Below are 21,736 nucleotides of genomic sequence, written 5' to 3'. Positions count from 1 at the left end.
ATTCTGCCCAAGCTTTTATATCTGTTTGTCAATATTCCCTATGCCCCCAGTCGCCATTTCTTCTAGGCCACTAGGACTCAGCTTACACGACTCACTTGGGGAGGGAAGCAGGCCAGGTTGCGATGGGACACCCTTACGTGCCCATTCTGGGCAGGTGGGTTCGCCATACCAGATATGGAGTTGTGCTTTAGCTGTCCACAAGCCCACTATGGCGCGTACTGGATGATGCCCCCCCTTACATGCCCCACCATGCGATTGAAAATGGCTATATGGCCCCTACCCCTTGCACCACCTACCTCAGCATCCCAGCAGTCCAGCGACGCCTCGCCTCTACCACTGTTCAATGCACCACCAGCGCCTGACACAACCTAGCTAAGGCCACACAATGCACAATTATGTACTCCCCGCTCCTGCCCCTCCTCAGGCAACATGATATCCCGTTTACACAGGAAGGCGGTTGACGTCGGCTCTTCCGTAAGTTATCCATACACACCTGGGGACAACTTTACACAGGGGGGAAATTCCTCACAAGTAACAAATTTTTTAGCGACAAAAATCCCACCCCCATAGAGCAATTTTACTGTATCAGACTGCGCCAGGATGTGAAAGCTATCACATCTGATTTCCCACAAGAGCCCCCTGTTATGCCCCCACTACACGCACTCCTGCAACAAGCTACCCCCACACATGTGTTCCCACTTCTGTACCGCACGGTACAATCTAACAGAGAATATGACCCCCCGTTGGCCCGGTGCCTATGGGAGGAGGAATTAGGACACCCTCTTACTGAGGAGCAGTGGACATTTTGCTGCAAGCAAACAGGAGATATATCCGCCAGCAGCAGATTTAGAATAATACACTATAAATACGTACATTGCCTCTACTACACGCCAGCATGGTTGTACCACCTGCGACTCCGAGATAACGACAAATGTGACCGCTGCGAGAGAGAGAGGGTGCGGATTTTAAACACATAGCCTGGGACTGCCCGCCCATCCAACACTACTGGTCGGAGATCCTAACAGCACTAGACCACATGACAGGATTACACATTCCCTCTGATCCTCTGACCGCACTGTTAGGATACACTGAACCCCTCGCTGCCAAAGTGCGGAAATACACTTCTCTTGCTCTCCCTCTCACTAAGAGGATTGCCTATAGGTGGGGAAGAGGGAGAGCACCAAAATTTAAGGACTGGGTCCAAGACCTTATCTACTGCCAGGAACAACTACATACATATGCGGATCTCCAACCCCCTCCATCCCGCCCAAAGCACATCTGGGCCCCCTTACAAACCTATCTATTGGAACACACCACCGATACAAAATCTACGACACCCTAGTGAATAAATCCTATGATGGAAAGGGAACCCCCACCCTCGCCCACACACATCATCTACTGGAGAACACAGGGCACCACGGGACACCACCCTATACCCCATGGATTAGAGTGTGCCATCATCTCAGATATACACACTTCAATTACAGTGTATTAGAGGAAACGTCAATTTATTTTTCCGTTACTGTTAATGTTTAGTATTACATGATTACAATGATGCCACTGCCATTAAAGCCCACTGCTCCAACTAACGCGGCCGGCCCATTGTGGTTGTAGGCGGCTTGCTGTGTATTCCCCTACCCTTTTGCTATATTGTCCCCACAATTGACGCAATGCAATGCCGTACCCAACTGAGGATGTAGGTAGTATGCTGTCATTTGTACTTCTTTACCCTCAGTAAAGGTTATTTCAAACTTTAAATAAATAAATAAATTGTGCAATGATAACTGATGGGGACGTAAGGAGGGGCTTTCTATGCACTGCTTTGAAATGAGGATAAGAATATTGTAATGCAGGCTATGTCTATTTGAAAGCCAGTCTGTTTCAACCAGTTTGTAGTGGTGGACGATAGGCAAGACAAGTTGAATTAAGAAGCATGCGATTGGTATAAATGTATCAAGGGCTGTGAAAGAATACAGAAACAGTCACACAACTGGAATGTTGCGGTAATACAAAGTACATATTACAGCATGTAGATAAGACAGGGTGTCAATAATCGAAAATGCTATATGCCGCAGATGCTTGGAGCATTCTTTCAATGCATGCAGGACATTTTCACGTTACCCTGTCACTGACACCAGCAAACCCAGATAGCAAAACAAAAACTAGAAGGATTTAGCCTGGACATACAGCTTTGATACCAGCACATGGATGGGAACTGGGGTGTTTCTTAAATCACAGTCAGTAGCACCGCCACAAGGTACAAAATAATAGCTCTGACACCCCTAAACGGAGCATGAATAAGACAGGGGACTGTGCTGGACATTGTAAACTATTTTAGTCTGATGCTCTGATACTGCCCAACTCAGATTAAGTCCCTTCATCTCAAGACAGGAATGAGCTGATGTATTTATTCCAATACTGAGAAGCTAGGCTATGAATGTAACATCAGGACACCTAATGAGGTGCTGTAAATGAATACTGGTTCTTAATATGGCACTTGCGTTGCTAACAAAGGAGGCTGGCAGTCTCCAAAAGACTACTGGGAAGAGGTGTGTTTGGAGTCAAAACTGCTGGAAAGTAAATGATTCCAGTTTTGTTTAAACTGAGGAATATTATGCAAGTTCCATCAAGTTAAAAATATCACTAGGGAAATCAGTGATTTTAGTATGAAGGAGGGGTGTGATGGTAAAAACAAAGAATCTCATAGATGGGCTTAGATGTAGCTACACCCCACGTGGGTAACTATGTATCTCCAAACTAGCAGGGGATCAGTGCAGCATACAAACCAGGCATGGATGTGTCCCTGCCTTTTCGGGCTTCTCTCTCAAACACACACCAATTTCCACAGAGATCTCAATGATTTCCCCCCACTGAGATAGACATGAATGAGAAGTTCACACAAGGTATCTCCTACAATGAGAAAAGCACTGCCTCCTTGGATTTCTTCCACATGATGCTTTCCACTTAGATTCTCTGGGTACTGCTCAACAGGTAGTGTTTTAGCACAGCGCATTAACTTACCAGTGCTCCAGAAAAAAGAAAAACTGCTACTTGTCCTGTCAACAGAAGATTGTATGTTCCCATTTTTCATTGTTCTCTTTTATTTATTCCTCAGATGCAGTAAGATTATTACAATGGATCACAGAAGGTGTTAAAAGGAAACTGCAAGTCCGCAAGGTCTATCCCAGTTCAGTTATGAGCAACAATGTATCAAATGTGTTACCCTCTAAGGGCCCTAATCTTACAAGTTATTTTACACGTGTAGATTTGCTCAAATGTAAATTTACTCATGCACTTTGTAGTAACGTTACTACTTTTGGTAATTCACCATTTCCGCTCTGATGGACAATGTACTAGTACTAACTTTACACTCATGAATTTGTGTCCTGCCCCTGGTTTCAAGACGACTTCGATCCATTGGAGGAACAAATCAGTTCAGGATTAAACCATAACACACTAAAAAGAAATAAGAAGGTTATATACCCACTAGAGGGATTAAAACTATGAACTGAATTAACACTTATTTGTTCTTGGGGATTGAAATGACTGAGTGAAAATCAGGATGCCCATTTTGATTTAAAAATTTAGAAATGAGAATTAATTGTGTGAAAATAGAAAAGTATATAAGTCCTTATATATTGTTTCCTTTCATAAAGCACAGTCAATTTTGTAAATACAGTTTAGGTTAATTAGAATATCATACGTCAGATAAATGAATTAACTACATCTCCCATAAACCTCAGAACAGGAGAAAACACCTAAAAGGAAATGATGTAATGGTTTTTAAAATGTATATCATCCCTAGAGAACAACCGTTACTTTAGGATCATGAACAAGGAATTTGTAATTCCAAAACGCGTTGATCTGTCGCCTTTCCGGTATGATGCAACTGAGGAAATAGATAAGAAACTGCACAATCTATGAGTGTGCAATCCATTTATCCTTCAGCCTTGGCGGATCGTGTGCAAATACTGAAGCGGCGTGGTTCCGCCGTAGGATACCGCACCCAAAATGTGCGCCACAAGTAACCCGACACGGATGAACTAGCTTTGGGGAATATATATATATATATATATATATATATATATATATATATTTAGAGGGAGGAAAGAGAGAAAAGAAAAGGGATTACGTAGTGTGTTGAGGATGCAATAGGCACAAGGACAGAGAATGGGTAGGAGAGGAGGGAGTGGAAGGAGGATGAGAGAAGGGTAGACATTTAGAAGGATTACAGGTGTCAGCTTGGAAGTCAGAGAAAAAACTGAAAGAACAACAGGCATTGGCATAGCCAATAGGTCTCGCCTTTGGGGCCTTATAAGTGTTTAGCCATGCAGCACATTATCCTGGGTGTCTGCTCGCATTAGTGGCTCCCACATAAACTGTTGATATGAAATAATGAGAGTGAGGGGCAATTTCACAACCATCCAAACAGAGGCATTGGTGGCCATGAGGCAATTCTTGGGTTCACTGTTCCTAGGGAGCAAGAAAGAAATAATAAAGTGCGTAGAAGCCTCGTCAGGGGGTAGAAAGCGATATACATAATTCCAATATAATACAATTACCAATGAAAACACTGTGGAGAGCTTTGCCGGTCATACAACTTTCCAGTTTGTTTGAACTAATTCAAAACTTTGCAATGTGCATGCGATAGCTTTGAAATTAAATACTGATATGTAGTGGTATTCTCCAGACGTAGGCTTTATTTTGCAAGCTGTCTTTCAATGGCCTGAAAACACCTCAGAGGTGTTGCAGTCTCTCAACTTAGATACCCTTTGATATTCCTCCCAAAATGTTCGGTGGCTAAACTGGGATGTAACTTAGCCAAAGGTCACAGATGGGGTCAGCGTGAACTATTCAGTTCATGAACTGCGACAGACTCAAGCACGCCCCATCTCAGGGTGACTAAAGGGAAACAAGTGATAAAAAATAAACTAGGAATCTCTGCCACTCCCAGACAAACACACTGACGCCTATGCCCATCAGTATTTGGAGAGAGGGTGTAGCGTAACAACAAGAGCTGTTGACTTTGGAACTGGGGAACCTGGTTCGAGTCTCGGCGTCGTCTCACACCGTGCCTACAAAAAAAACAAGTCAAAGTATCTGTTTTGTCAGGAACCTAGGAGATAACAAATGACCCTATACTTAGAACGATAAACATATACTTTTTAAGCACACCGAGACAGTATGGCCCAAACGCTCACAAGCTTTCCTTTGCCTGAGTGAGTGTCACATACAGCAATGCTCATCCTGTGCATGCTTGTACTTGTAGTTTCCTCCATTAATAATGGTACTGGTGATAAAACGAGTATCAGAATGCAACAAAAATGCTTAGGTGGATAACTACCCTGAGAAGGATTAGGCCCTTAGGCTCCATCTCCCTACAAAATGTGGGTAAAGAAGCATTGCTCAATGGGCCTGTGATACTCATTCTCAGAGTGAGCCATGGCTTCACCTGGCGAAAAGCAGAAATGTACCAGAGGTGGAGGAATGCCAGCAGAGGGCAAATAGAAGGCGGTGCTGCCATCAATCAGGCCTTGGGAGCAGAGAGGAAATCTGTCAGAGAGACAGAAAGATTACAGCGTGGAGATGGAAATGTAAGACAATGCGAGGCTAACAATGGGGAGTCGCTGCCGTCGACCTATCTGCAGTTAAGGGAGTTGGAAACGTTACTGCAGGGAGAAAAATACACGCTGCTCCGGCATCCATAGCACTGTGCGAGAGGACATACTCTTCCTATGGTTTACAACATGCTGCTTACATTCTGTGGCAGCAGAAACGGAGAGAAACAGGCTTTCTAAAAATGTGTTAACACAGTCCTACCTGCCTCAGTGCATTAGTGGCTCCCACACAAAATGCTGATATGAAATAAAGAGCGCAAGGGGCAATTTCACAACAATCTAAACGGAGGCATTGACGGTGATGAGGCAATGCTTGGATTCACTGTTCCTAGTATCAAGTGCGTAGACGCCTTGTCGGGGTACTAATCGCTGTATAATTCCAGTATAATACAATTACCAACAAAAACACTGCGGCTAGCTTTGTCTGTCATACAACTATTCAGTTTGCTTTAAAGAATATAAAAGCTTGGAATGTGCATGTGTTAGCTTTGGAATTATGTACTGATGTGTAGTGGAATTCTCCAGATGTAGCTTTATTTTGCAAGCTGTCTTTCAATGGCATGAAACCACCCACCTCTGGGGTGTTGCAGTCTCCCAACTAGAGACATCCGTTGATATTTTCCCCAAAATGTGTGTTGGCTAAACTGGGATGTGAATCCCAGGGAAACTAGAGGAAAACAAGTGATAAAAAACATAAACGGCGAAATTTTGCCACTGCCAGACAAACACACATAAGTCTATGCCCAGCAATATTTGGAGAAAGGGTGTGGCATAACAACCAGACCTGCTGACTTTGGAACTGGGGAACTAAGGTTGAGTCTTGGCATTGGCTCTCCCAGTGCCTACAAAAACAAGAACTATTAAATAAAGACCCGTTCTCTCAAGTGTTGTAGTTGTAGACAAAACAAGCACAGCAAATGAAGCTAACCTTTCAACAAGCCGGCGCACAAAGTAAACAAAACACGAACACTCCTCACTGCTATCCCAAAACACAAGCAGAGGTAGGTGAACCAAAAAAAGAAAGAGTGCTCACAGAGTATGATAAATAACAGAAAGAGTAAGAGCACATGTAACAGGGGCAGTCTTCTTGGGAGGTTTCAAAAGTGGAGGTTACAAAAGTCCAAAAGGAGGGCCGACTAAGTATATTCACCAAACAAAAGCCAGCATTTACGTAGAACAGTAAGAGGAACCAACGAAAAAGATGGACAGTGCTCGAAGCCCATATTGTAGATACTGCATGTCTCAAGGAGACAGCACTCATGCACTGCCTATGTGCGACCTAAAAAGGGAGAGGGTTGATGAGAAGACAGAGCAGAGAACAGAGCTTACAGCTTAGGCCATAAAGGTGTTTTTGGTTTCTACTGCTCAATCAAATACTTTCCATTCTCGGTTGCCGTGCCCCAACAGAATTCTAACAAAATCAAAATGCTTTTCACATTCTGCATGTTAGGTTTTTGCCAGTGAGTATGTGGACTCCTGCACTGTTCAACCTCTATATGGAACCCCTCGCTATAGTCTTGAAGCAAGCCATGATTGCAAATCATCTCTATGCAGATGACACCCAGCTCTACATTAAAATCTCCTCAATTAAAGACATCCAGCACCTAAACTGCACCCTGTCCTTGGTTCAATCCTGGCTAACCAGCAACCATCTTAAGCTCAACTCCAACAAACCCGAACTCTTCCTCATCCAACCGAAAGGAAATCCCTTTCCCGTAGATATCTGGCTCGATAAGCTCACTGCATTCAAATGCAAACTATCCCTCCCAGACTCAGTCAAATCTCTGGGGATTACATTTGACACAAACATGAACATGAAAGAGCATATTGATGCCTCAGCTAAAAGTGCATTTTACATGCAGAAACACCTTAAACAATTCAGATCCCTCATCTCCATCAAAGACGGTGGTACAGTCCTAAGTACTCTTCAGGCTGGACTATGGTAACGCAACGATGACAGGCCTCCAAAAAACACACTAAGCCCCTATGAAAGGTACACTCAAAGCAGCAGCAACACTACTGTCTGGGGCAAGAGTCGCTTAGGCCACATCACGTCGACTCTCAAGAAACTCAACTGGCTAACAATAAAGGCAATATGCACATTAGGCAAGATGTATACTCAAAACTGCCTGCATAACACACAAATCTCTCCACACGGAAACAACGCTCTACTTTGCAAACAAACTAACCAAAGCCGATCGAAAGAGACCTCTTCATAGCTCAAGCAGTCTCTTGCAGATTCTGCCTAAACTGAAGAAAGAACTATCTCACACCCGCTCCTTCTCTGGGAACGCTCCCAGAATCTAGAACTCACTGCCTCAAGATCTACGTGACATTCAATCATTCCAACACTTCAAGAAGAATCGTAAACGTTTACTTCATAAACCCTCTCCCCTCCAAGCTATCTGACTGGCCTGGTGCTCCTGCCCCCACTCTCCAAATTAATCCGAACATCACTACCTACTACCTAAGGGAAAACTGTACCCTTACTCTTCCCACCATCGCAACACTACACCTTTACTAGCTCAGAACTATACTTTTTGTATATACTGAAGACGGGACAAGTTGTCCCGATCATCAAAAAACCCACAGTGGACCCAACAGATCCAAACAACTATCGCCCAGTGACCAACATCCCTTTTCTCGACAAACTCATAGAGAAATGTGTACAGAATCAGCTGAATAAACATATCGAAAACTACTCCTTACTAGATGACTACCAATCGGGATTCTGAGCTAACCACAGCACGGAAACAGCAATCCTTCACATTGTCGATGATGCACTTCAAGCTCTAGATAGAAATCAATCTTGTCTACTCATCCTCCTAGACTTGTCAGCAGCATTTGACACCGTCAACCACGAAAATTTACTGAACAGACTTCATGTCAGGATGGGAATGTCTGGCACGGTACTGAAATGGTTCGAATCATTTTTAAAGAACAGAACTCAGAGATTCCTAGTAAACCAAGCACTTTCGCCTTCATGCCCAAACACACTCGGAGTGCCGCAAGGATCCACCTTATCTCCTTCTCTGTTTAATTTATACATCGAACCTCTTACAGAAATTCTACGGAAATCAAAAATATCCTACCACATGTATGCAGATGACACGCAACTGTACATCAAGATTGCTAGCCTGGAAGACATAACCACAATGAACGATGCCCTCAATCTATCGCTGAAATGGTTAACGAAAAATCATCTCAAGCTTAACGCTAACAAAACAGAATTCTTACTCATCTCACCACATAAAAATCAATCCTTAGTGAAAGAATGGTCCAAAATGATTACAGCATTAAATTGCATCCCAACCCTAGTTGACTCGGCGAAATCTCTCGGAATCACACTGGATGAGAACCTCGATATGAAAATCCTCGTTTCCACTTGAACTACCTGAGAAAGATGAAATCTTTAACGGAGACAGACCTGAAACTAGCGGTGCAATCGCTGGTTATCTCCAGGATCGAATACGGCTGTACTACACTGGCTGGTCTACCAAAAATTTCAACTGCACCCCTAAAAGCCTGCCTCAATGCAGCGGCAAGGCTTATTACAGGATTGAGGAAATTTGACCACATCAAACCTCACTTGAAGGCCTTAAGCTGGTTACCATATGAAGCCAGAGTACAGATGAAAATGGCTTGTTTAACCCATAAAGCGATTCATCACAACACACCTAAATATCTCGCCCACAAAATAGAAATCACAGGAAGAAACAGACTTGTCAGGAGTGCCAAATATCTGCTCCTGAAACCACCTATCTTTAAGAAGAAAAAAACATATGAAAGGACATTCTCAGGCGTAGCTCACAGGATTTGGAACTCCCTTCCTGCAAACATCAGAAAAATTAGAAACACGACAACATTCAAGAAAGAAATATAGAACTTTCTTATGAGCAAGTTCCTCCCATAAACAAGATAAACGAAACCGAAGATTTGGCATGGATTTTATGACCACAGGATCTGATTGAACCTCTAAGAAATTCTACCTCAGAACTTTATTAACTCTGGTCTTAATTCAATACCTTACATGTTGCTTCTCAAGATATTAGCATATAATTACTATGTCTAAATCGCCATTACTAAGTCAGCACGTCTTACTGCTCTTTGTTCACTGCATTTGTAATCTATACCACATGATGTTAAGCGCTCTGATACCCATGGGTCACGTACACGCTATATAAAACTGTTAATAAATAAATAAATAAATAAATAAATACTGTGACAATGTAATTGTAACTACTCCATGTAATTGTATTTACTTCATGCCTAACTTCTACTTTGCAAACCTCTGTAAAGTGCTCTGATGCCTTTGGGTGTAGCTTGTGCTATACAAAATTTGATAAATAAATAAATGACACTGGGCCTGAGTTACATATCGGTTGAGAGGGTACTCTGCCGCAACACCAAAGGCGTTACCTGCCCGCCAATATAGTGGTCCGCCTGCTGCAATTACATGTGAGCGGACCTTAGGGTTTATTACAGTAGAAACTACTCTGTCTCTGCCATGTTTAATCCCCTCCGATGGCTCGGGGGAGTCAGGCTCGTCAGAGAAATGTCTACATGTCCACTCGCCCAATTTAGAAGGACAGAAATTTAGTAATTTGTTACTGCTCCTAATGGCCAGGTATAACCCGGCGGTAAGGAACAGTAAAATATAACACTCCCTCGCCTTGTTCGGAGCCTTCCATGGCGAGGGTAATTTTACTATTTTCCTTTTCAAAAAGAAAATCCTGCGTTGGGATTTTCTTTTAGAAAAGAATACTGTTTGTTAAAGGGCTGCGCCCTTCCGTGATGGCGGTTCCTGACAATGCCTTTATTATTGACCGCCAGTTAGACGGTCATTCATAAATCTGGAGGGTAGAGTTGTCTCAGCCTGGCGGATGTAAAGTCCTCGCAAAGCCAAGGGAGAATACTTTGTCCGCCAGAAAATAAAACAGGCCCATTGTTTCTTTAGAAAGGTTTTGATGAAAATATTTACAAATTACTACCTTGAGAATTAAATGCAAAATGCAGCATATGTTTTTATCTTACATGAAAAATATCATGGTACACAAATGAACAGTTACAAATGTAGTTTATTAGTCATTTTCTTTGCAATGGTGCTAGAAGTTGGCTTCCTTCTCATCCTCACCCTGACCCTGACCCTAATCTTAATTAGAATCATGGATAGCATTAGGCCAGTGGGTGAGATTAGAGATGGGTAAGGACAACAGAAGGGTAAGGTTTAGGAGTGAATTTAATTTCAGTTCAATTTAGGAATGAGGCTAGTTTTAGAGAAATACTGTTCAAAATGTTTATAGGGGTGGATCCCTGACTGCCAGACATTCAGGATATTTCTGTAAAATCATTTGGAATACAATACATCAAGAGTGAAGTAATTTACAGTGGTTGTCTTGGAAATCTGCCATTGATATGGCTCTCCTAGATTTAAGTTGTCACCCCTGGGTTGGAGATAGATTTAAGGATAAAGGTCAAAGATATTGTGGTCACAGTAGCACATTTCAACTTCTTTCTCAATGCATGCTAGTATTATGTAAGATACATGTAAATCACAAGATGTCTGTCACAAAAAGTTATTGGCTGCATTTTCCTAGGTTACATTTCTGCATGGGACATTATTTCATACAACAGAGAACATCTCAGTTCACCAGGCACCCAGCATCTTGGCTTGATTTTGACTAATATCATTACAAAGATTAGAATCTAAATACATTTTAGAAATATGTATGTAGTGAACAACTTCCTTTGCACATTTCCAACTGAAATCATTGAAATTGAATTCATGTACTAAAAGAAAGATATAAATAATTGGTGTGTGTGACTATTTTTCTCTAATACTACTGATTGCATAAATTATTCCCATTTATATTAACTTTATGTGAATTCAGGCCATATGTATATACTGAAAACTGGACATGGATGTTGAGCTAACGACCCAAAGCCACACACCCCTGCACTAAGCTATCTGGTCTGTAGTCTATCATACTTGGTTCCCATGACTAATTTATCTATATAATCATTTCTACATATGGTGTAGCGACACTGTCTTACCAGCCCCATGTTGATCAAACAATTAATAAATAATTAAAAAAAAATGACAAATACAAAGATAGAAGAACTTGATTAGCTCATCAGGCATTTATATGTTCAACTGTCCATCAAGTTTGCTTCAGTACACTGTTTCATACACGATGGGGCAAAGGGTCAGCCCACTTCAGCTACTGGCTCTATTGCAATGGCAACATTTTGCCTGAGCAAATGTGCACATTACCTAAAAGGATGTGGTTCTGTCCCACGGTTGGTGGGGCAATACTTAACCAATGTGCTTTTCTTTCCATTCTGTGTGTGTATATATATATATATATATATATATATATATATATATATATATATATATATATATATATATATATATATATATATATATATATATATATATATATATATATATATATATATATATATATATATATATATATATATATATATATATATATATATATATATATATATATATATATATATATATATATATATATATATATATATATATATATATATATATATATATATATATATGTGTGTGTGTACAATTTCTTCACAATTACTTTGCTGGGATGTGTATTATAGCTAAAAACAATTTTCTTCTAGAAAGCACCTGTACTGTCCCATTACAGCTATGCAGGATGGTTAATTGTTCTTAAATAAAAAAATTGCTTGCAAGCACAAGTTCACCACACCTAAATGATCGCATGTTTTCTTTCTTTATTTTTTTGTGGTTTATGCTTTCAATAAAAATAATGAAAAAGAAACCATTGCATCAGCTTATTCAGGTCAAACCTATTGTCTCTGTTAACACTTGTTCTTTATTCAAATATTCACATTACTTCTAAATCAATATAGTTTTTCTTTCTTTACGTTATCCTTTTTACAGTTTTGGCTGTTTGAACAGTTATGTTCTCATTTTTTTCTTGCTGGTGCGGTTTCTATAGCGGTACAGTCCATATGGCAGTATGCATTTTTTGATGCTGATTAAAACCGCTTCTCCAAATGAATTCTTTATTACAATAAGTACACTTATATGGTTTCTCGCCAGTATGCTTTCTCATGTGAACATGCAGATTGTATTTTCGACTGAAACTTTTGGAACATAAAGTACATGAATATGTCCTTTCTCCTGAATGTGTTTTATGGTGTGCAATAAGATGGCTCTTCTCAAAAAAACTTTTCTCACATTCAGTACATGCATGTAGCCTCTCTCGTGAATGTGTTTTAGCATGTCCACCTAGTTCATCCATCGTACCGCCTCTTTCTTCACATTCCGTAAATGTGTAAATAGTCTGGTGTGAATTTTGCTTTGGGAGGTAACTGGAAAACTGTGAAATCCTCAGGTTACTCTCACATTTATGATATGCACTCAGAAGGTCAGGCCTAGTAAAACTATTTTCATGCCGAGTAGTTTTCTCTCCTCTCAGTGACCACCCTTCAATTCTAAAGTCAGTTTCCATGTCAGAGTTCTGGGTATCTTTAGAGCGTTTTTTTCCAAACAATGTTGAACGTGGACTTTTTTCAGAATAACATAATGAATCGCCTTCTTCTTTTGCTCTGCCCATGCTCTCATTACCTGCAGAATTCAAATGAAAGTCTATCCTTAGCTTTCTACATGCAGGGCAGAGTAGACATTGGTTACATTTTGTTCAAAACCTTAAATCTGAATCAAGATGATGTATAAATATGACAATAACAACTTTAAGACAATTAGAACTAAAGAAACTATACATGCATAAATACCAAGGTATATTTTAACTATGCCCTTTGGACTCAGTAACATTGCATTGCTAACGGCATCTACTAGAATGGCCACCTGGTGCATTCTGACTTTTGAAATGTCTTACACATAACAAATATTCAAAATTGAAAAAAATTATAACCAAAACTGACCACTCTTCAGTTTACAAATTACAGACCAATCATTAATCTACAATTTGTGGAAAGAAAATCTGCAACAATTAAGAGCTCGAAAAACACACTGAATCTTTGCATTCATTCCACACCTACTAGCGGGGATCATGTTTGCCATGATTGACATCTGTGGGGAAAAAAATGAGGAAGCCAAAATGCATCAAAACGTATTATTAAATTGCTCAAACTCTTGGTTATGTTTTCTAACATAGATCACCCAACTTCTCCCGACATTCTACTCTGCCTTTTTGCTGATACTTTTTCAAGTACGATAAAGATTGTCATGCTTCTTCCTTGGTTTTTGTATCTGCGATTTTTTTGACAAAGGTTTGTCATGGGGAGGAAAATTCCAGGCCAAAAATGCCTTTTCAAGTAGAAATGGATTTTCATTTTAAGAGAGACCCTTTTGTGGAGTATGATTTCAGTAATCAGTTTATATCTGTATTTTTTTTTATTACTAATCATTTAATTATTGAGAGTACAAGCAGCAAAAATTAAAAGTTTACAGCAGTTTAAATAAACCAGGGGAACATATTGATTATATAAATCATAACTAATTCGCAGTATTCAATTAAATCTTTGAAATTGAAAATAATCAACATATGTAAAATAAGCAACAAGCTCTAGTTTACCACTAAGAAATCATTCAAATTCCCCCAAATACGATAACATGTCACCATAGATCCTCTAACCTTCGCTATCTGGCACTTTATTGCGTATGCCTCTATTAACTCTTAGGAAGGGCATAAAAGACCCAGCATCATTTTTTAATTAATTAGCACTCCACAAGGTTGTACAAAAAATATTTGCCACCGTACAGAGGACCAAAATGATGTACGTTTGGGACATGTAACAAACATATGAACATTATCAGCCGCTCCACCTGCGCAATGTGGGCAGCTGTGTGGTCTCTTATACCATCTGCTCAGTTTGGAAGGGCTGATCTAAAAATCAAATAGTGTACAATAATCATGACCTCCAGTCTAGTAGGAGTAATAATCTTGCAGAATTGGGCAATAATATAGGTGAGTTTTTACTCCGTGATCTCCTCGCCTGTGCTACGAGTCCATTTAACAGCCCATATTCCCAAGTCATTAGTAAGAGGATTGATAAGACAGAAAATCCGAAATACTAGATTGATGTTTGACAAAAATCAAGCGTTCAATGTTGGGCTGGACCAACAGTAATATGATCTTAATATCTCTGCTTGATAGGAAACTACGGATCTGTAAGCATTTAAAATAAATCCTTACGGAGAGGGGGCACAACAAGATGGCTGCGCTGTAGTGCAGCTCCTCCAGCCGTCCATAACCCTGCTAAAACCCCGACATCCAAAGTTTAAATTCAGAGGGAAAAGTGCCTGTAACATTGCGGAAGAGTCAAGAGTGGCAGTGACATGACACTCCGCCTGGAATCATGTATTCGTAAATCGCCGCCGCAGCCTCTAGGACATGGCGGCTGTGTGAAAAAGGTGCAGGCCCTGGCTGTGACCTGGTGAGATAGACTGCTGATGAGGCGCCTAGCATTGCCTGTGTGACGGTCCGAGACCTGAACCCCCCGATCCGGTGCCCTGTAGGAGCTGCTGTCTGCCGACTGTGGGCCTGGGTGCTGTGGTGGCGGAGTTGGTGGTCCCTGCTCCAGTCACCTTTAAGCACAGCGGATGGGACGCGAGGTGCTCTGTGGCGGCTGCAGGGCCTGGAGTGATCCTTGACTGGCGATTGGAGGCCGGTACTGCTGCGGGCAGACCCGGCTGGCCTGCGTGCTCTGGGGCCTGAGTTAACTGAATTGAGCAGTGGTGCTCCAGGCAGAAAAAACTCTGCTTGTGAGGCCTGCCGTAGACGGGGACTCAACTAGTGGTACCCCTTTGGAAAGCTTGGCTTCCCTATTCCGGCACATAAGGTACAGTAATGGTGCCTGATTTACTGCACCACACCTCGTTTGTGCTCCGTACCCTGGTGGTTGTCAATAGGGGCGCATTATACTTAAGCCCCCCGTGTAATGCTGCAACCGGGAGGCCCCCCGGTCGAGAGACTGAGCTAACCAGAACACATTTGGTGGCTAGGGGTGCCCTCCTGTAGACAACAGCAGTCTGTTACTCAGGGCACACACCTCTGAAGCTACCCCTGCGGATTCCCGTTGTTTCCTGGGGCGGGTCCCGGAGCAGATGTGGAACTTATTGCACAGCGCAGATTACTCCGATCTTATGGACAATGCTGTGACAGACCAGATCGAATAACAGTGGCGAGTGGACCTTACATTGTTGGCCCTAACTGCATGCGGAAGCCTGCGACGCCCTGCCGCCCCGGCCAGCCCATGCTGAGAAAATAAAAGCCGGTTGGTGGGGCTGGCGTGGGTGAAACTTGCCTGCTCCTGATCCGGAGCGTGCCTGTGCTGAAGGAAGTGGGGGAATAACTTCTCCTCCATTTAATGTGACGTATTGAATTGGAAGGCACTGGGACGTCCAGCGGTGCTGGTGGCTGGCCTGTTGTGTGATCAAGACCCCCTGCTGGGTGTGAAGGCCCGGTCATCTAATAGTGTGAGATATATGGTTGGGCCTAGGGATGCGATTTACAGACATAGCTGTGACTGTTACCGGGGGGGTGGGGGGATGGGGAAATCAGACATGAATCAACCGTGTCTCACCTGTGTGCTGTGGAAAAGGTGCTTGCAGTCAACCAGGCGCAAAACGAAAATCTGGAGGCCAGGTCTTGACGCAATAACCTAGGGATTACTGGCCTGACGGGGTCGACCAACACCGGGAAATTGGAGTCCTATGTCGAGGAAATGCTCCGTGAGATCTTTGGACCAGAGAACATGTCTGCAATGCTGATCGTTGAGAGAGCTCATCGTTCGCTGGCAGCTTGCCCGCCCCTTGAAGGCTCCCCAAAACCGATCATAGGCCACCTGCTGAATTACAGGGACTGTGACTCAGTCCTGCGAATGTCTCTTGAGAGGGGCACCATATCTTTTCAAGGGAATGACTTGGCTTTCTACCCAGATTTCACTGCCTTGGTACAAGCGGCAAGGAGGGAATTCCAGGGGGGTGCTGTAGGGCGCACAACGGAATGGCAGAACTCTAGTGCCGCTCCGCTGGCCGGGAGCTATTATCCTACATTCCCAGCAGTTCAGCCGCCTAGTACGGCATGAAAGCACAAGTTACTACTTGTGTAACGATATATCTGTAAGAGATATTAGTTAGTATTAGATTCCTTACCTTAGAATATCCCCAGGCGTCAGACTGGATCCGGAAATTTTTGCGTAGCAGTACCCTTGCGCGTCGGTAGGCGCCGTCTGCGGCTCCGCGTCCGTCGTCCGCGTCGTGGGCGCCGTGATGACGTCGTCGGAGTACTTAGACGCCGCCTCCGCGTGCTGACGTCAGTTCTTAGACACAGCTTTTCCGCGCCAGAAAACGCAGAGCCATGTTAAAAACCAACACTGGTGCCATTGAAACTAGGGCCCTGAAGGGGACAACCCTAACCCTAGATATTGGTTCGCAGAACGGGGAGGATGGGTGGGTCGGTAAGGAATCTAATACTAACTAATGTCTCTTACAGATATATCGTTACACAAGTAGTAACTTGTGCATCTGAAAGAGACACGTTAGTATTAGATTCCTTACCTTAGAATAGATACCCCAGCAATACCAACCCCGGAGGTGGGTCTGCGAACCAATACTCACACCAGAAAGTCCTGGAGGACGGAACGGCCAAAGAAGCCATCCCTCCGGACTTGGCAGTCCAGGCAGTAGTGTCTTGCAAACGTGTGCAGCGATGCCCACGTAGCTGCCTGACAGATGTCTTGTAAGGGCACACCCCTGCCCAAGGCAGTGGTAGTCGCCGTGGCTCGGGTAGAATGAGCCCGCAATCCAGCAGGGGGCTCCTTCCTAGCCAAGGAGTAGCATGCCTGGATACACAAGATGATCCACTGGGAGATGGTCCGCTTGTGCACCGCTTTCCCCTTCTTAGCGCCCACGTAACCAACAAAGAGTTGGTCATCCACCCGGAACTGGCGTGTGCGATCCAGATAAAACGAGAGCGCACGTTTTGGGTCCAGACGATGGAGCCGCTCTTCCTCTTTAGAGGGATGCGGTGGCGGAAAGAAGGTAGGCAAGGTGATAGACTGCCCAATGTGGAAGGCCGTGACGACCTTGGGCAGGAAAGATGGTTTGGTACGAAGCACCACTTTGTCCGGATGGACAGACAGAAAAGGTGGAGTACAAGAAAGAGCCTGGAGCTCACTCACTCTCCTGGCAGAGGTGATGGCAACCAGGAAAGCAGTCTTCAGAGTCAGAAGGCGAAGAGGCCAATTGTGAAGTGGCTCAAAGGGAGCGCACATCAGAAAAGTCAGAACCAGGTTCAAGTCCCACTGAGGCATCACAAACGGAACAGGAGGAAAAGTGTGAGTGATGCCTTTAAGAAATCTGTTCACAATAGGGGACTTGAACAAAGAAGGCTGATCAGGTAGCCTGAGAAAGGCTGAAAGGGCAGAAAGGTAGCCCTGATAGTGCCCAGAGCAGAGCCCTGCTGGGCAAGAGAAAGAAGGAAGAGAAGAACCTCTGAAAGAGGGGCAGCAAGAGGATCCACAGACTTTGCTGTGCACCATGCCACAAATCTGTTCCACCTGCAGGCGTATACCGACTTTGTGGAGGGACGCCTGGCTGCCAGAATGACGTTACAGACTTCAGGAGGCAAGTCAAATGGCCTCAACTGTCGCCGCTCAATCTCCAAGCATGGAGGTGGAGACTGGACAGGTTCGGGTGGAGGACCGTCCCCTGCTGCTGCGACAGAAGGTCCTCCTGAAGAGGCAGACGAACCGGGGGATCGACTGACATACTGAGTAGCTCGGGATACCAGTACCTTCGAGCCCAGTCCGGAGCCACAAGGATGACTTGGGCCCGGTCGCGCCTGATCTTCTTCAGCACTCTGGGCAGAAGTGGTATAGGCGGAAAGGCGTACAATAGACCGCAACTCCACTCGCGACGAAAAGCGTCTCCGAGCGAGTGCCGCCTTGGAAATTCCAACGCGCAGAACTGATGACATTGCGCGTTCTCTTCGGTGGCGAATAGATCTAACCAAGGCTCTCCCCATTGCTGAAAGAGGCCTTGCGCCACGTCCGAGTTCAGACGCCATTCGCGATCCATAATGCACCTGCGGCTGAGTTCATCCGCCCTGGCGTTAAGAGAACCTGCCAGGTGTTGAACCACCAGGGTCACGCCCTGATGTTCCAGCCATTGCCAAAGGCGCAGAGCCTCCTGGCAAAGGGTCCACGACCCCACCCCGCCCTGTTTGTTGCAGTACCACATGGCGGTGGTGTTGTCTGTGAACACCTGCACTACACTCCCCCGGACAGAGGGGAGGAATGCCTTCAGTGCTAGACGAATCGCCCGAAGCTCCAACAAGTTGATGTGGAGTCGAGTCTCCGCCGGAGACCAGAGGCCTCTGATCTCCGCCTCTCCCATGTGGCCTCCCCAGCCCTGGAGGGACGCGTCCGTCACAACTACGTGCTCCGGTTGAGGAAGGGAGAGGGATCTGCCGCAGACCCAATCGCGGTCCGTGAGCCACCACTGCAACTGTCTCGCAGTGCCCTCCGAGATCAGGACATGGTCGGATAGGTTGCCTTGATGCTGGGCCCACTGAAACTTCAGGTCCCACTGCAGAGCCCGCATCCGCCATCTGGCGTGATGCACCAGCAGGATGCAGGAGGCCATCAGCCCCAGAAGCCGCAGCGTCAACCTGACCGAAACCCGGGATAACGGCTGAAAGATGGGAATCAGAGCCTGAATATCCCGGACCCGCTGCTCGGGTGGATAAACCCGAAACTGCGCCGAGTCTAGAACCGCTCCGATGAAGAGGAGCTTCTGAGAGGGGCACAGGTGTGACTTTGGCACATTGATCGAGAACCCCAGCTGATGCAGGAGGTCTGCCGTAGTCTGGAGGTGGCTGACGACTGTCTGGGGCGTGCCCGCCTTCAACAGCCAGTCGTCGAGGTAGGGGAAGACTGAAACCCCCAACCTGCGCAGATGAGCTGCGACCACCGCCATCACCTTTGTGAACACCCGTGGGGCGCTGGTAAGGCCGAAGGGGAGCACGGTAAACTGAAAGTGCTCGTGGCCAACCGTGAACCGCAGGTAGCGCCGGTGGGCCGGCAGGACGGGAATGTGGAAATAAGCGTCCTGCAAGTCCAATGCTACCATCCAGTCTCCTGGATCCAGGGCAGCTAAGACCTGAGCCAGCGTCAGCATCTTGAACTTCTCCTTCCGGAGGAAGCCGTTGACGTTCCGTAGGTCCAAGATAGGGCGCAGGCCCCCTTTGCCCTTCTTGGGTACCAGGAAGTAGTGGGAGTAGCAACCACACCCTACTTCTGGCCCAGGAACGCGCTCGATGGCCCCTTTGGCCAAGAGGGCCGTAACTTCCTCCTGCAGAAGTCGCAAGTGATCCCCCGATACACGGTGGTTCTGCGGTGGCATGGTTGGTGGAGTCGCCTCGAAGGGGAGGGAGTAGCCCCTTCGGACGATCTGCAGCACCCACCTGTCCGACGTGACAGTGCGCCAGTGGCGGTGGTGATGGCGAACCCTGCCCCCCACTGGCGTCACATGGGCCTGAAAGCACGGACTAGGAGGGTTTTGAGGCGGATGCTGCGGGGGAAGGTGTGGACTGACCTCGCCGCTGCCCACGACCGCCTGGACGGCGGTTCCCACGGCCGCCACCGCGTTGGGTATTGCCCTGCGGCGTGTGGCTGGTGGCACGTGCGGGCGCACCCCTTCCGTGGCCACGAAAGGAGTGATAGGCAGCCGGTTGCTGGCGTTGGCCCGAGAGGCCTAAGGACTTGGCCGTAGCCCTGGAGTCCTTAAAATGCTCAAGCGCATGGTCTGCCTTGTCGCCAAAGAGGCGACGGCCATCGAACGGCAAGTCCATGAGCGTGCTCTGGACATCTGCCGAGAAGTTGGCGGATCTCAGCCAGGCGTGGCGTCTGACCGCCACCGTCGTTGCCATCGCTCTACCCAGCGAGTCAGTGGTATCCAGCCCACACCGGATGGAATACTTGGCTGCATCCCTGCCCTCCACAAGGGCTTGGCCGAGTTTGGCCCGTACCTCCAACGGACACTCTGGCAGCACTTCCGCGACCTTATCCCACACAGAGTGGGTGTAGCGTCCCAAGAGGCAGGAGGTGTTGGAAGACCGCTGGCCCAAACTAATGGATGAGAAGATCTTCTTCCCATACTGGTCATACCTCTTGGATTCCCGATCCGGCGGGGCCGACGGGAATGCGGTTTGGGAATTGGAGGCCTGGATGACCAGGCTCTCGGGGGTAGGGTGGGAGGACAGAAAACATGGGTCGCCCGGGGCTGGGCGGTGGCGTCTGGCCACGTTCCTATCTACGGGCGAACCCGTAGCGGGCTTGGACCAAGTGCCCAGAAGAACGTCAGTCAAGGCCTCATTAAAGGGCAGCAGAGGCTCGGCCGAGCTTGACTGCGGTTTAAGGACCTCAGTGAGGAGGTTAGTCCTCACGGCCGCGACGGGGAGCTCAAGGTTTAAGGCCTTGGCAGCCCTCATCAGCACCACACTATATGTTGCCCCCTCCTCCAAAGCCACGGTAGGAGGGGAGACAAACCCAGGGTCTGGAGAGGTGTCCAGGCCACTGGCCTCCCCAAGGTCTCCTGTCCAGTCCTCATGAGACTGACACTCCCTGGTCAGAGGGTCCTTAGACCCCTCCCAGTCCTCTCCTTCACCCATCTCCTGAAATTCAGGGTCTCCAACCAATGGGGCCTGTTCATAAAAGTGAAATTCACCCAACGGCGTCTGGAGCGGCGCCCAACGGGGCCGTCCCGACGGCCGAACAGGAACGGAAATAGAACCGGAGGCGACACCTGAGGGTCCGACGCCGGGGAGGCCGTCAGATCCACCGGCGACGAACCAGATCCCGAAGGAGGACCAGCGGCGTCGGGCCCGAAGGCATCGGCGGCGTCGGGCCGAAGCACCCGACGGCGTCGGGGCCGGAGCCGCCGACCCGCTAGGGCTCCCAGACGGGTCCGCTGGGCCCGGTGGCGGCGCGGAGCCCGTCGGAGGAGAGAGTTTCCTCATGGCCATGAGGAAGCGCTCGACCTCCTCCGGCGTCGCGTCGAGCCCAGGGACCGTATGGTATGGGGCTGGACG

General features: G+C 46.0%; 1 protein-coding gene across 2 annotated transcripts in view; it reads right to left on the bottom strand.

Annotated features, from left to right (window-relative positions):
- LOC144768754 (uncharacterized) overlaps nt 1–21,736 on the bottom strand; it is a 176,623-nt gene that overhangs the window by 13,404 nt on the left and 141,483 nt on the right. The window contains exons 10-11 of one of the 2 annotated variants that reach the window (XR_013598624.1): nt 12,189–13,245; nt 10,679–11,968 (exon numbers count right to left, since the gene is read on the bottom strand). The exons of the other annotated variant lie outside the window; for it this stretch is intronic. The gene's annotated coding sequence lies outside the window, so the exon portion shown is untranslated. Of the gene's footprint in view, nt 1–10,678; nt 11,969–12,188; nt 13,246–21,736 lie in introns of those variants that run through there. 2 annotated transcript variants of the gene reach the window in all.

The sequence above is a fragment of the Lissotriton helveticus genome, chromosome 7, assembly GCF_964261635.1.
Source record: "Lissotriton helveticus chromosome 7, aLisHel1.1, whole genome shotgun sequence".
NCBI classification, from domain to species: domain Eukaryota; kingdom Metazoa; phylum Chordata; class Amphibia; order Caudata; family Salamandridae; genus Lissotriton; species Lissotriton helveticus.
The sequence above is the reverse complement of the archived record's forward strand: the minus strand, read 5'-3'. Positions and strand labels throughout refer to the sequence as shown.